The sequence below is a fragment of the Dendrobates tinctorius genome, unplaced genomic scaffold, assembly GCF_039654945.1.
Source record: "Dendrobates tinctorius isolate UK_male_01 unplaced genomic scaffold, ASM3965494v1 ptg000079l, whole genome shotgun sequence".
Classification (NCBI taxonomy): Eukaryota; Metazoa; Chordata; class Amphibia; order Anura; family Dendrobatidae; genus Dendrobates; species Dendrobates tinctorius.
In genome coordinates, this window is record NW_027361747.1 from 6,373,425 (window position 1) to 6,390,081 (window position 16,657).

Genomic DNA, 16,657 nt, shown 5'->3' on the forward strand with positions numbered 1-16,657 from the left:
TGTTGCAGATGATGTGTTTGGGCGACAGACACACCGCAGAGGTACTGGCCGACTACTTTCAGCGACAAACTAAGTCATGGCTGGGCAGTCTACATCTTGAGGAAGGCGAGGTAGTTAGTGATAACGGCCGGAATTTTGTGGCAGCCATAGCCCTTTCAAAACTCAGACACAAACCTTGCTTGGCTCACACCTTGAACCTGGTGGTGCAGTGCTTCCTCACTAATTATCCGGATTTAACAGGCCTGCTCCTTAAGGTTCGAAGACTGTGCTCGCACATCTGCCGGTCGCCGGTACACTCCAGTCGTATGCAGAAGCTGCAGCGATTGCTCCACCTTCCCAAGCACCGCCTAATAATCGACATTGCAACAAGGTGGAACTCCACCCTGCACATGGTTGAGCGGCTGTGCGAACAAAGGCAGGCCGTAATGCATTTGTGGGCGGATACACGGGCAGGCACTTTGAGGGCAGACATGGAGTTGACAGGTGTGCAGTGGTCGAAGCTGAAAGACCTCTGTAAAGTCCTTCAGTGTTTTGAGGAATGCACACGGCTGGTAAGCGCAGACGATGCCATCATAAGCATGAGCATCCCACTTATGCTTCTGCTCATGCAAATTTTGACGCACATTAAGGAGCAGGCGTCTGCAGCTGAGGTTGATGAGGAAGAGGGAAGCCTTGATGACAGTCAGCCATTGTCTGGTCAGGGAACTGTCGTGGACGCAGTGGAGGAAGAAGAGGAAGAGGAGGAGAATGATGATGGGGATGATTATTTAGGGGAGGAGGATGCTTCTCGTGGGGCAAGAGAAAATGTTGGCTTTGCAAGGTCTGATACAGGGTTTGTGCATGACTGGAGGGATGTGGATTTGCCAGAAAGTGCTCCTCCAACCAGCACTCGCAGTGCATCATTAACACCGGGAACATTGGCCCACATGTCAGATTATGCCTTGCAGATCCTAAAAAGGGACCCCCGCATTGCCAAAATGATGAACGATGATGACTATTGGTTGGCCAGCATCCTGGATCCATGCTATAAAGGCAAATTCCAAAACATCATGCCACAGGAGAACCTTGACCTAATATTGGCTAACAAACAAGCTACTCTGGTAAACCGGTTGGTTGAGGCATTCCCAGCACACAGCAGCGGTGATGGTTCTCACACGAGCCGTAGGGGCTGGGGGCAACTTGGAAGCGGTGTTGGTGGTGCACACATCAGAAGCGGCGTTGGAGACAGGGGTTTCATGACCATGTTGTGGACTGATTTTTCAAGTCCTGCTCACACGACTGGTAATACAGCATCGATGGAAAGTGACAGGAGACAGCACTTGTCAAGTATGGTTGCAAACTACTTTTCCTCCCATATCGATGTTCTCCCTCACAGGTAATTCCCATTTGACTATTGGGCAGCTAAACTGGACACCTGGCCTGAATTGGCACAATATGCCTTACAGGAGCTCGCATGCCCAGCTGCAAGTGTGCTATCGGAAAGAGTCTTCAGTGCTGCTGGATCAATACTGACAGAAAAATGGACCTGTCTGTCAACCCAAAATGTGGATGATCTAACCTTCATTAAAGTGAACCATGCATGGGTTTCCAAGGATTTTGTCCCACCTTACCCTGATGACACATAGGTTGCCAGAAAAATTGTTTTCTTTGGTCCGCCTGTTCCTGGGACTTGACCAATTTCGCCTTTAGCAGCAGGTGAATGTCCCACATCAACATATGCCATTTTGTAAACCTCCCTAACTGGGCACCCTCCTCCCCCCAATGGCCGGGGTCACCACCGAGCACATGCAACCGTGCGAGTGCCATTGCCCTGGACAGGTGGGTGGGCCGACTCGTGGGCGCGGGCACTGGCACAGGGTCCCTCATAGTGCAATCAAGTGTCTCTGGCGTTGGTGGTACACACCTGCCATCAGACACACCGCCGTACTATGAGGGGCCCAGTGCCAGTGCCGACGCCCACGAGTGGGCCCCCCTTGCTTGGGCAAGGCCCCAGCATTTGCAATGTTTACCTCTCCCTGCTCCTCGGCTGTGTAGTCTGGGCTGTCAAATCCATCCTTGGGACTGGCACTTCAAATTTGGTGAACTGATAGATGATGGTTAAGACGTAGCTATGCCCTGTCCCGCTGGCCGGGATCCAGCTTCAGATGATCAGTGGCTTCCATTTCTTATGGACGTCGGCTCACAATGAGATGCAGTGGTGGTTTCTCATCAGCTTTAACAGTTTTCCTACCCACAGACGTGTGACATTCCAGTGCACATTTTTAAATGTGCCCTCCCTCTCATGCCAATCCAATTGAATCGCCTACGGCCTGTGGCTTCTGTATTTTGCACTTCAAAGTTACGTGACAGATCATGATAGGCAGTGAGCACCATGTTTACATCTCTCCCTGTGATCAAAATTGGATGGATATGAGTAACGGCGATGGGATCAATGGTACTGCGATACAGCAACAATTTCTTCACAAAGAAAGGTTTTTGCTGTGTCCACACACTAATTAATTGAGGGTCAGCATCGCCTCTGAGAATTGTGACAGAAGTTGTTCCCGTGAATAGTAATTCGTTGATGTCTGCAATCACTAGACTTTAGGTAAATAATTGTATGCATATAATTTCCTATTGCAGAGAGTCTGGGCTGTCTTACTGAGACAGAATATAAATGAAGATTTAAAAATACCACCAAAAGTGTATCATGGTGTACGCTTGAAATACATTTCCTTTTTTCTAGTTTTTAGATTGTTGTGTAATCCATGCAGAGAACACAGAGATTTTAAATGTTTAAACTATGCTCTATACTGTATACCTGCTATCCAGTGATAATGTACCCTATCTCAACTTTGTACAATCTGGTCTAATCCATACTGGGCCTGAGACCGTCTGAGCCTGCCTCCTGATCGATACACATAGGTTTTTAATGTGTAAACTATGCAACATATATACGTGTTATCCTGTGAAACTGTTCCCTTTATCAACTTTCTTGAATCTTGTAGAATCCATACTGGGCCTGAGAATGGCTGCAGAGCTGTTAAGCAAGCTACAGCACCTGTGGTTTGGACACGTAATGTTTTGCATTTTTTCTGGAATGGCGGTTAGGCCTAAATCAGGAATTGCTGTTGACCTGCACTTACTGGGAAATCATCGTTCACGGCTAATTATTGGAATCCCAGATCCCCATCACTAACGGTGTTCAGCGGGTTATCTGCACCTGTAAGCGACAAAAGATGGTCCTTTCAGTGTAGCGCGCATGTTGCCCCGGACATGGTAGGCCATGATATCCCTGTTATTGCTCGATCGCGCGTGCCAGAGCCTCGCGTATCCCTCTAGTAAGCTTTACGCGTACCGCATGGGCATGCCGGAGTCTCGTTCGTTAATGGAATAAAACTGACAAATCGCTAGCACAACTACAAATGGACATACCACACCACACACACACACAATCGACAAAGCTTTCAATGTGTGCATCTTTTTTTGAGGTGGCATGGTTGTGGTTTCCCGGGTGGAGTCCAATTAAGCCGCAGGCTCCACTCCTGGTGGTGCCCTTTTGGACATTCCTTTAAGGTTCAGCTTTGCAATCACACTGCCCCCAGAAAGCAAACACTTTGGCTTCATGGACGCTGTTTGGAGGTTCATGGGAATAACGCCGCCCGATCGCCAGTTGCCATAATTTATTGGTGGGAAGTACGACGGTATATGATCGTGTTCGTTTTCAGATTTTGTTTTTTTGGGTTTAGTTTTTACATTTTTAGTCCAGACTTTCTTGACTTCATAAGGGCATGACAAGCCTAGATCTGTGCCTCCTCCACCTCTTTTGTAAATGTAGTTGCCCTTTTCCATTTGTTATTTTTGGCTTCTGAGCAGTTTGTCGGCTTTGGGACACCTTTTAAGATGTTTTGTAATTCTTTTGTATGTGTTAGTATGTGTTTGTGTTTGCCTGCCATTGTTTTCAGTGTGGTTCGACGAACATTCAACGAACTTGCCTCCTGTGCGACACACCAAAACTCTAGCGGGGTGGCTCAACACTACTCATGATATATAGACGTACATTGTTAATGTTTAACCTATGCTATATATACGTGCTATCTGATGATACTGTACACTTTGTCTACTTTTTATATTCTTGTCTAATCCATACTGAGCCTGGGAGTGTCTCTGTGTGACTGATGGAATATATATGGAGATTGACAATTATCCTTTAAAGTATAGGAGTAACCCCGGCACACTAATAACATGAAAGTAAAGTCTTCTCAACGACAGTCTTTAATTGTTGTGATTTTATTGATTGTGAAAAAAAGGGTGGTGTTACAATCCAAAAAAGGGTGGTGTTACAATCCAACGTTTCAGCTCTACTTCTCGAGCTTTCATCAGGGATATGACTACAATATATACAATAAAAGAACAAAAATCAATAAATAAACTTTATAAAGTATTATAAAACCAAAAATCTAGTGATAGGTGATACATAAGGTGGGGACAGTGTCATACATCCTTTGTGAAGGTGTGTATGGATCTATAATGATGTGAGGCCAGTGAGTATGTATTGTGGTGTGATACGGTGAACATGTGAGAGGTTGAACAGAGGAATAGAGTGAAGGTGTAAGGAGTTGAAAAGCATGAATGTGTAGGTAGTGTTGAGAAAGGGCATTAGGGGACAGTGAAGTGGAGTGGGAATAAAAGTGAGGTCATCTAAGGAGGCAGTGTGTAAGGGGTGCTCTTGGAAATGTTAAGGCATAAGGTATAAATACCTAGATCCTTGGTTTTGAGGTGTGTGTATAAGTGGTATAGGTTTGCCTTTGTAATCCAGCTGCTGGAACGGTACCTATAGTAACCACTGAGAAAGGGTATAGGTTAAGGAATAGCAAGGTATATAGAAAGAAAAGATATAAAAGACAGTTTTAGGGGTCACATACCGATGTGTAGGGTCAGCACGTGACTCCCGTCCTAAGGACAAAAAAGCAGGTCAATAAGCTGAGATGGAGAAAGGAAACCCAGTCTATGAAGACTGTAGGGCACCATTACCTTGTGTCCTAAATCTAGTCAGGTGTGGAGGAGGCCGGAAGTGCATGTGGCTTAGTGCAGTGATGTTAAATACTGTCAAGCACTTCCTGATTGGGTGGGGAAGGGGCGGGAATGGGGGGAAGGGCCATCGCCATCTTAGTGAGGTCAAAAATGTCTGAATGAATGTACTGAGCATGTGCAGGGCGGGGATAGAGAATGAGCATGTTTTGACTTGACAGGAAGTGATGGTGGCAGTCGCCATCTTGGTGAGGTCAAAAAATGTCAGAATGAATGTACTGAGCATGTGCAGGGCGGGGATAGAGAATGAACATGTTTTGACTTGACAGGAAGTGATGTTGGCAGTCGCCATCTTGGTGAGGTCAAAAATGTCAGAATGAATGTACTGAGCAGGTGCGAGCCATCCAGGAAGTGAAGTAAAAAAGGGAGGGTTGTGAGGAAATGTCACATGCATACAGGCGGCCATTTTAACGGTGGGACTGTGCTGAATTCATGCACGGTGATAATTTCAGTGCTGGTTGTGCCTATCAGGTTTCAGAGAAACTTCCTTTTCCTGCCTAAAAACAAAGAAAGGTAATTAGAGCAAGGTTTACATACAAAGAGTAAAATGGCGTTCATATTAACACACTTATGTCAGAAATATCTCCTATAAACCAAAAAACCTTGTGTAGGAAAAGAACTTATTTGGTAGTGATTTTAAACTCCTGATGAAAAACAAAAATAATTCACTATGAAGTGGAATTTAGAAGGGATTAATAATACATTTCAGATTCTCTATTGAGACCGTGTGGATGGAGGGTATTTAGGTGATATATCCAATACGCTTCACGCTCTTTGAGCGTTTGGATTCTATTACCCCCTCGTCTGGGTACAGGGATTTGTTCGATAACCTGAAATTTCAGTTGGCTTACAGAGTGTCTATTTTCCACAAAATGGGCAGGAATTGGTAAAAGTGTGTTCTCACACCGGATGGTTGATTTATGTTTGGAGATGCGGTCTTTCACATGCTGGGTGGTTTCCCCAACGTATCCTAGGCCGCATGGGCATTTGATTAAATAGACGACAAAATTTGAGTTGCAGGTAAAATAGCCATTGATCTTGTACCGTTTGCCGGACCTCGGATGGGTGAATGAATCGCCTTTACTAACATTCGTGCATTGTGCGCAACCCAAACAAGGGAAGGTTCCGTTGCGCACCGTGCTAAATGTCTTCTGCCTGAATGTCTTGAAGTGGGAGCCCACGTCGGCTCTAACCAAAGTGTTTTTTAGGTTCTGAACCCGATTATGGCAGATGAGAGGAGGATTTTGGAAATTTTCAATCCCCGGGTAAGCCTTTTCTAGTAGGGGCCAGTGTTCAAGGACTGCTTTTTTGATCAGAGGAGAGAACGGGTGATAGGTGTTGATGAACTTAACCCTATTCTCTACATCACAGTCACGTTGGGTAATTCTGGTTTGTTGTTCAGCGTTAATTTTGGGGTATCCTCTTGTTTGAAACTTTTCAGTCATCTCGTCATGTCTCATTTGCCTGATATCAGGTGTTGAGACTATGCGGTCAATTCTGTCATGTTGGGATTTAGGTAGAGCTATCTTCACGTGTCTTGGGTGACAACTGGACCAGTGTAGTAGACTATTACGGTCTGTAGGTTTGACGTAAAGGTCACTTGTAAGGGTGCCAGAGTCAGTTTTAGAGATCATGGTGTCAAGGAAACTGACAGACTGTGTGTTGGAATGTGAGGTAAAGGTTAGGTTCGGTATACTCTGGTTGAGGTCATGAGGAGGAAGAAGAAAAAACAGACGAGGACCCCCAGAGGGATACACGCCCCAATACTCGATCTCAGGTAAGAACAATCTTGTCTTCAACATCTCTACCTATTGTCTCTCACCTGCCGAGATCCGAGTTCTCCAGAGGGGCCTCTCATTCTGTCCCACTCCCTCCTTTGATCCGTTCCTCGTACACCAAGAGTTAAATCGTTTTTACCGCTCTTTGAGACTTAAGGTACATTTTGACAAAGATGGCGGAGACATAAACACCAACCAGGTACCTTTCTCCTCGGGAACCAGCACCCAAGAGACGTTTATTCTTAAAGATCTCGGACTCAAGATCCCGAGCACGTTTCAACCACCTCGCCTCTATCATCCTGTCGAGACGTATATTTCACTCGTTAATGCTTCTGTGGATAAGTATATAGATGAAAACAAACATGGTAAATACCACCTTAAGCATAACCTTAATAGAGAAGAATCATTAGCACTGAAAAGTCTTAAAAACAACAAGGACATTGTCATAAAGCCTGCTGATAAAGGTGGCTCCATTGTAGTACTGGATAAGAAATACTATCTGTCTGAAATCCAGAGACAACTCTCTGACGTCACGACATACAGACCCATCCCCACGAATCCTATCTACTCCATAGAGAGAAAGATAGACAATTTGATCAACTTCCACTTAAATTTGGGTACAATTGATTCTAAACTGGCAGAGTATTTGCACAAACAAAGTCCCATAACTCCAGTCATTTATATACTCCCCAAAATACATAAAAATTTGGAAAAGCCCCCCGGTAGACCCATAGTGGCATCTACCGACTCTATCCTCTCACCCCTGTCAATAACCTTGGAAAAGATCCTCACTCCACTAGTACCAAAAATTCCATCTTATCTCAAAGACACCGGTGATTTTCTGAACCACGTTAGAACCCTCCATGACATTCCTTCCTTTTGTTTATTAGCCAGCCTAGACGTCAACAGCCTATATACTAGTATAGATCACGATCTTGGCATCGAGGCTGTCAGATGGTTCCTAGATTTACAATCCTCTCTTAGCGAACCCCAGAAATTGTTCTGTACCGATACACTCAAATTGGTCCTCAACAACAACTATTTCCTCTTTGAGGACCAATTCTACCTTCAGGCACGGGGTACCGCAATGGGGGCGAATGTAGCCCCCCCGTACGCTAACATCTTCATGTGTAAATTTGAGGCTGACTTTGTCTACACACATCATCTATATAGAAAACATGCTCTTACCTGGCTCAGATACATAGACGACATCTTTTGTGTATGGACAGGTGACACCAATAGCCTCACAGATTTTGTACATGACCTCAACCAGAGTATACCGAACCTAACCTTTACCTCACATTCCAACACACAGTCTGTCAGTTTCCTTGACACCATGATCTCTAAAACTGACTCTGGCACCCTTACAAGTGACCTTTACGTCAAACCTACAGACCGTAATAGTCTACTACACTGGTCCAGTTGTCACCCAAGACACGTGAAGATAGCTCTACCTAAATCCCAACATGACAGAATTGACCGCATAGTCTCAACACCTGATATCAGGCAAATGAGACATGACGAGATGACTGAAAAGTTTCAAACAAGAGGATACCCCAAAATTAACGCTGAACAACAAACCAGAATTACCCAACGTGACTGTGATGTAGAGAATAGGGTTAAGTTCATCAACACCTATCACCCGTTCTCTCCTCTGATCAAAAAAGCAGTCCTTGAACACTGGCCCCTACTAGAAAAGGCTTACCCGGGGATTGAAAATTTCCAAAATCCTCCTCTCATCTGCCATAATCGGGTTCAGAACCTAAAAAACACTTTGGTTAGAGCCGACGTGGGCTCCCACTTCAAGACATTCAGGCAGAAGACATTTAGCACGGTGCGCAACGGAACCTTCCCTTGTTTGGGTTGCGCACAATGCACGAATGTTAGTAAAGGCGATTCATTCACCCATCCGAGGTCCGGCAAACGGTACAAGATCAATGGCTATTTTACCTGCAACTCAAATTTTGTCGTCTATTTAATCAAATGCCCATGCGGCCTAGGATACGTTGGGGAAACCACCCAGCATGTGAAAGACCGCATCTCCAAACATAAATCAACCATCCGGTGTGAGAACACACTTTTACCAATTCCTGCCCATTTTGTGGAAAATAGACACTCTGTAAGCCAACTGAAATTTCAGGTTATCGAACAAATCCCTGTACCCAGACGAGGGGGTAATAGAATCCAAACGCTCAAAGAGCGTGAAGCGTATTGGATATATCACCTAAATACCCTCCATCCACACGGTCTCAATAGAGAATCTGAAATGTATTATTAATCCCTTCTAAATTCCACTTCATAGTGAATTATTTTTGTTTTTCATCAGGAGTTTAAAATCACTACCAAATAAGTTCTTTTCCTACACAAGGTTTTTTGGTTTATAGGAGATATTTCTGACATAAGTGTGTTAATATGAACGCCATTTTACTCTTTGTATGTAAACCTTGCTCTAATTACCTTTCTTTGTTTTTAGGCAGGAAAAGGAAGTTTCTCTGAAACCTGATAGGCACAACCAGCACTGAAATTATCACCGTGCATGAATTCAGCACAGTCCCACCGTTAAAATGGCCGCCTGTATGCATGTGACATTTCCTCACAACCCTCCCTTTTTTACTTCACTTCCTGGATGGCTCGCACCTGCTCAGTACATTCATTCTGACATTTTTGACCTCACCAAGATGGCGACTGCCAACATCACTTCCTGTCAAGTCAAAACATGTTCATTCTCTATCCCCGTCCTGCACATGCTCAGTACATTCATTCTGACATTTTTTGACCTCACCAAGATGGCGACTGCCACCATCACTTCCTGTCAAGTCAAAACATGCTCATTCTCTATCCCCGCCCTGCACATGCTCAGTACATTCATTCAGACATTTTTGACCTCACTAAGATGGCGATGGCCCTTCCCCCCATTCCCGCCCCTTCCCCACCCAATCAGGAAGTGCTTGACAGTATTTAACATCACTGCACTAAGCCACATGCACTTCCGGCCTCCTCCACACCTGACTAGATTTAGGACACAAGGTAATGGTGCCCTACAGTCTTCATAGACTGGGTTTCCTTTCTCCATCTCAGCTTATTGACCTGCTTTTTTGTCCTTAGGACGGGAGTCACGTGCTGACCCTACACATCGGTATGTGACCCCTAAAACTGTCTTTTATATCTTTTCTTTCTATATACCTTGCTATTCCTTAACCTATACCCTTTCTCAGTGGTTACTATAGGTACCGTTCCAGCAGCTGGATTACAAAGGCAAACCTATACCACTTATACACACACCTCAAAACCAAGGATCTAGGTATTTATACCTTATGCCTTAACATTTCCAAGAGCACCCCTTACACACTGCCTCCTTAGATGACCTCACTTTTATTCCCACTCCACTTCACTGTCCCCTAATGCCCTTTCTCAACACTACCTACACATTCATGCTTTTCAACTCCTTACACCTTCACTCTATTCCTCTGTTCAACCTCTCACATGTTCACCGTATCACACCACAATACATACTCACTGGCCTCACATCATTATAGATCCATACACACCTTCACAAAGGATGTATGACACTGTCCCCACCTTATGTATCACCTATCACTAGATTTTTGGTTTTATAATACTTTATAAAGTTTATTTATTGATTTTTGTTCTTTTATTGTATATATTGTAGTCATATCCCTGATGAAAGCTCGAGAAGTAGAGCTGAAACGTTGGATTGTAACACCACCCTTTTTTGGATTGTAACACCACCCTTTTTTTCACAATCAATAAAATCACAACAATTAAAGACTGTCGTTGAGAAGACTTTACTTTCATGTTATTAGTGTGCCGGGGTTACTCCTATACTTTAGTCTTGTTTTTTCCCAGAGCACCTAAGTTGGGGTTTGAGCCTGTCATATCTATTTTATATTTGACAATTATCCTTTGACTGAATAGAGCTGTACGCTTCTGATACAGTACAATATATGTGATGTTATTTTGTGTCTATTTTGTGCTAAATTTGGAAGTTTGGTGGAAGAGGCCGTGGACGTGGGGGGGCCAGCTGGTGCTGATGGTGGTGGTGCATCTGCTGGTAGTGGCAAAAGCACAATAGCAGCTAAGGCAGGAGGTGTTGAGCCTGCGTCATGGTCTGTCTACGGAACGCCTGGAAGGTTACCTTTTCTGGGAGTAGGTTAACCGTTTTTAAAGCCGGAGCATGAGGAACTGGTTTGGGCTTACATTGCCGAAACAGACTCCAGTAAATATGCCCTCCTCTTCTGAAGTTTCAAAAAATGCAAGCACTGAGTCGTCAAGTGCTGGCTCCTGGTCAGGAAGAACACCTTTCCTTGTCTCCTGCACCCCCACCCAAAGTGAATGATGCAGCAGGCCACACTTCACATTAGTCCATGTAGCTCTTTCTATCATACCATGAATGGGTTATCAAGTCAAATCGTGAATTCCCCAGTCCAAGATGAATCTGACATGGAGTGTGGGTGGCCAGGCAGGGCAGTGGGGTTAATCGATACTGGGACGGTGTCTCCCTGGGATGTGTCACAGTGGTGGTGACCTGTTCCGTGGCCCTGGGCGTCCATACAAAGGGGTGAATTACGTTTATAGGTAAATGATACGTGACGCCACCTGTGGTTTCTGAGTAGATTGACCAGCGCTGCAGTGGCGCTTCTCTGGGACAGAAGTTGTGGTGCAGCTAAGATGTAGAAGCCCTGCACAGGTATGGCCATTGTCGCAGGGCACATGAAAGAGTTGGTAGATGGTGTGCAGTGCAGGATATAGCAGAGCCGTGCGCCAGGCGCAGGAGAAAGAGGACACAGTCGTGCAGTTCCTTTACCTGCACTTGGTAAGTGCCGTCCAGAACCCAGAGTACAGATGGAGAAGGAGTTGGTCAGCCTGGAAGCCAATTTGGAATTCTCTCTCTGCAGATAGGTAGTGTGGCCTCCGTTCTAGCGCTTATCTGAGGTACTCGCAGTGCTGAGTTCAATGAAGTTCCCCCTGTTGACTCTCTTGGAACTTTCTCATATGGCAGGCAGCCGTAGCCTTTTCCTTCTGGCTCCCACACGTTGCTGCTGGGGCCTCCGAGCCTTAGTTGGGCACAGAGCATTTACAGCTGCTACTTCCTCCGGTTTCTGCTGCAGGAACATCAGTGTCCCTACAAACTCGGAGACCTGAATCCCGACCATGCGCTCAAGCTAGGAGTGAGCCTTAACTCTGCTCATCCTCCTCCTCCCCTTCTCACATCCACACACTTCCCCTTCCCTTCACAGACTGCCCTAACTTACCTCCTCCCGACCACAGACAGCAGCTCCTCAGCAGTCACGTTCAGAGGTCTCCCTGCTGGCCTGGAGTGGGAAATGTGTTGTGTGTTGGTTTAACTGCTCCTTCGTTGCTCCCAAGCATGACATCACACTCCCTAGGAGGAAGGTAATGCCACTGTGGTGACTGTACTCCAGGGGGCGCCACAAGTGCACTGAGGCCCAGCCACTGCTACATGATTCTGACCCAGACCACTACATTCCCCTCGCACTCTACACAGCCTGAATGTGACCCAGATGAAACTCAGGTTACCCTTCCCATATACTGTACCACCTTACACGGTGACAAAAAGGAATGTGCAGCTGAAAGTGCAGGTTCGGCCTACCCGCCATCAGATAGACCGCCGTACTATGAGGGGCCCTGTGCCAGTGCCGTCGCCAATGAGTGGGCCCCCCCTGCTTGCTCTGGATCACAGCACTTGCAAAGTTGAAATACTTACCTCTCTCTGCTCCACCGCCATGACGTCTTCCGCGTTTCCTGACAGTGAAATTCTGACCAGAGAGTGCAATGACATCACGTCTGTACACCCAGACTAGTACAGGGATTCCCTAGCGAGGAGACTTATTTGAGGAGACTTATTTAATTGTTTTCAATGTTGGGACAGCAATTTTTGGGGAGCACTATACTCTGGAGAATGATATATGGGGCCCACCATACACTGGAGCATTCCAAAGGTGGACATCAGACACTGGAGCAGCATTTACAGGGCCCATTATACACTAGAGCATTAGAAATGGGGCCCATTATATATAGAGCATTATTTGGGCCCATAAGACAGTGCAGCTTCATCCATGGGGACCAACATATACTGCAGCATTATGTGGAGCTCATCATATACTGTTTCAAACATTATATGGGACCAATGATTATGTATGGTGAAATATATGGGCCTCATTACTCTGTATAGCGCACTATGCGGTGGCCATAGTACTGTATGGAGTAAGATACTGTCCGTTTTTGGAGCTATTGGAGAATTTAAAATGGATATCAGTCATGAGATGTAAAAAGTGAAGTATTTTTCATTGTACTATACCGCTATTTCTCTGCCGTATCGGAGCATCATGAGTTGTGGTATGTGTTAAAGGGGCGCTCTTTAGCCCAGGGCACATGAAAACCTGGAGCCAGCCCTACCCCCCCACAAATTTCGCCAAATAACCCCCATTTTTCAGTGCGTAACTAGTATTATGAAGTAAACTAAGGTTGAAAAGCTTCAGTAATAAGTAGTGTTGAGCATTCCGATACCGCAAGTATCGGAATTCCGATACCGACTTCCGATATTTTTTCAATATCGGAAGTCGGCATCGGAATCGGAAGTTCAAAGTTGATTGACAGACGAAATGACGTCATCATGATGCGCGGTGTGTGCGCATCACGATGCGCCGTCATTTCGGGCCTTCCAGGGGTCTCTGCCGGCCTGCCGGGGGGCTGTGTGGACTGCCCGGGGTCTGTACCGGCCTGCCGGGGGGCTGTGCCGGCCTGCCGGTGGTCTGTGCACCCTGTGGGGGTCTGTACCGGCCTGCCGGGGGGCTGTGCCGGCCTGCCGGGGGGCTGTGCTGATGTCCGGGGGTCTGTGCAAGCATCGTCCGATGGGACTAAAAGTCCCATCTGGCGATGCCTGCTACCATGACAGTGATTGACACATTAGCCAATGATGGGACAGTAGTAGTCCCATCATCCGGCTAATGTGTTAAATGTTAAAAAAAAAAAAAAATACTACATACATACTACATACATGCTACATACATATCACATATATACTACATGCATGCTACATACATACTACATGCTACATACATACTACATATATACTACATGCATGCTACATACATACTACATGCTACATACATACCACATATACTGTATACTACATACATACTACATGCATGCTACATGCTACATACATACTACATACATACTACATGCATGCTACATGCATGCTACATACATAACACATATATACTACATGCATGCTACATACATACTACATACTACATGCATGCTACATACATACTACATGCATGCTACATACATACTACATGCTACATACATACTACATATATACTACATGCATGCTACATACATACTGCATGCTACATACATACTACATACATACTACATACTACATGCTACATACATACTACATATATGCTACATGCATGCTACATACATACTACATACATACTACATGCTACATACATACCACATATATACTACATACATACTACATACATGCTACATACAATACATTCATACAATACATACATAGACATACAGTACATATAACATAGAGTAACATACTTACCAATACTTGTCACATTGTTCCCCGAAGCCATTGTCTTTTACGGAATAAATATTAACATAACAAACCACAAAAATACTCACCCACGATCCAAAGCAGTCCACGAGTGTGTCCCACGACGATCTTGGGTAGAGAACTGCAGCATCAGCTGATGCTGCCGTTCTCTACGGGCTGCAGGAATCCAATGACGGAAGGTAGGTATCCTTCCGCACTGTATTCCTCCGCCACTTAAAAAAAAAAAAGTCCCTAGTCTCACTTTATGCCATTGCTGCGTGGGAAATTCCCACACAGCAATGGCATAAAGTGAGACTAGGGACTTTTTTTTTTTTTTTTTAAGTGGCGGAGGAATACAGTGCGGAAGGATACCTACCTTCCGTCATTGGATTCCTGCAGCCCGTAGAGAATGGCAGCATCAGCTGATGCTGCAGTTATCTACCCAAGATCGTCGTGGGACACACTCGTGGACTGCTTCGGATCGTGGGTGAGTATTTTTGTGGTTTGTTATGTTAATATTTATTCCATAAAAGACAATGGCTTCGGGGAACAATGTGACAAGTATTGGTAAGTATGTTACTCTATGTTATATGTACTGTATGTCTATGTATGTATTGTATGAATGTATTGTATGTAGTATGTATGTAGTATGTATGTAGTATATATGTGGTATGTATGTAGCATGTAGTATGTATGTAGTATGTATGTAGCATGCATGTAGCATGCAGTATGTATGTAGCATGCATGTAGTATATATGTAGTATGTATGTAGTATGTATGTAGTATGTAGTATGTATGTAGCATGCAGTATGTATGTAGCATGTAGTATGTATGTAGCATGCATGTAGTATGTATGTAGTATGTATGTGGTATGTATGTAGCATGCATGTAGTATGTATGTAGCATGTAGTATGTATGTAGCATGCATGTAGTATGTATGTAGCATGTAGTATGTATGTAGCATGCATGTAGTATATATGTAGCATGTAGCATGCATGTAGCATGCATGTAGTATGTATGTAGTATGTATGTGGTATGTATGTAGCATGTAGTATGTATGTAGCATGCATGTAGTATATGTGTTATGCATGTAGCATGCATGTAGCATGCATGTAGTATGTATGTAGTATGTATGTGGTATGTATGTAGCATGTAGCATGCATGTAGTATATATGTGGTATGTATGTAGCATGCAGTATGTATGTAGCATGCAGTATGTATGTAGCATGCATGTAGTATGTATGTAGCATGCATGTAGTATATATGTAGTATGTATGTAGCATATATGTAGTATGCATGTTGCATGCATGTAGTATATATGTAGTATGTATGTTGCATGTAGTATATATGTAGTATGAATGTAGCATGTATGTAGTATGTAGTATGAATGTAGCATGTATGTAGTATGCATGTTGCATGTAGTATATATGTAGTATGTATGTTACATGTAGTATGCATGTTGTATGTATGTAGCATGTAATTTTTTTTTTATTTTTTTTTTACATTCAACACATTAGCCGGATGATGGGACTACTACTGTCCCATCATTGGCTAATGTGTCAATCACTGTCATGGTAGCAGGCATCGCCCGATGGGACTTGTAGTCCCATCGGACGATGCCTGCACAGCCCCCCGGAGCCTGCACAGACCACCGGCAGGCCGGCACAGCCCCCTGGAGCCTGCACAGACCACCGGCAGGCCGCCACAGCCCCCCGGAGCCGGCACAGCCCCCCGGCACGCCGGCACAGCCCCCCGGCACGCCGGCACAGCCCACCGGAGCCTGCACAGACCACCGGCAGGCCAGCACAGCCCCCCGGCAGGCCGGCACAGACCACCGGAGCCTGCACAGACCCCCTGGCAGGCCGGCACAGCCCCCCGAAAGGCCCGTACAGACCCCAGAGAGGCTGTACAAGGCAAAAACAGGGTTTTTCTTATTCCGATACCGGCAGTCCCATAGACTTGAATGGGACTTCCGGTATCGGAATCGGCGATACCGATACTTTTTTTTTAAGATCGGCCGATCCATTCCGATCCGATACTTTGAAGTATCGGACGGTATCGCTCAACTCTAGTAATAAGATTTTATGTTTTTGCCATTCAAAAGGGCACTGTAGGTGTGTTTCCTGGCCTCCACTCCCTGCCTACTTTGCTTCCCCATTGACTTGCATTGGGTTTCGTGTTTCAGTCGGCCTTCGACTTTTCACAAAAA

At 45.0% G+C, this 16,657-nt stretch overlaps 2 long non-coding RNA genes across 2 annotated transcripts; one reads left to right on the plus strand and one right to left on the minus strand.

Moving 5' to 3' along the window:
* Positions 1–4,253: 4,253 nt before the first annotated feature.
* Positions 4,254–6,273, minus strand: LOC141096726 (uncharacterized). The gene is made up of 2 exons (XR_012233763.1): positions 5,014–6,273; positions 4,254–4,935 (listed from the first exon to the last, which is right to left on the minus strand). It is a non-coding gene; the product is annotated as an uncharacterized lncRNA (long non-coding RNA).
* A 3,521-nt stretch (positions 6,274–9,794) lies between these two features.
* LOC141096727 (uncharacterized) lies at positions 9,795–10,635 on the plus strand. The gene is made up of 2 exons (XR_012233764.1): positions 9,795–9,875; positions 9,954–10,635. It is a non-coding gene; the product is annotated as an uncharacterized lncRNA (long non-coding RNA).
* The last annotated feature ends 6,022 nt before the right edge of the window (positions 10,636–16,657 follow it).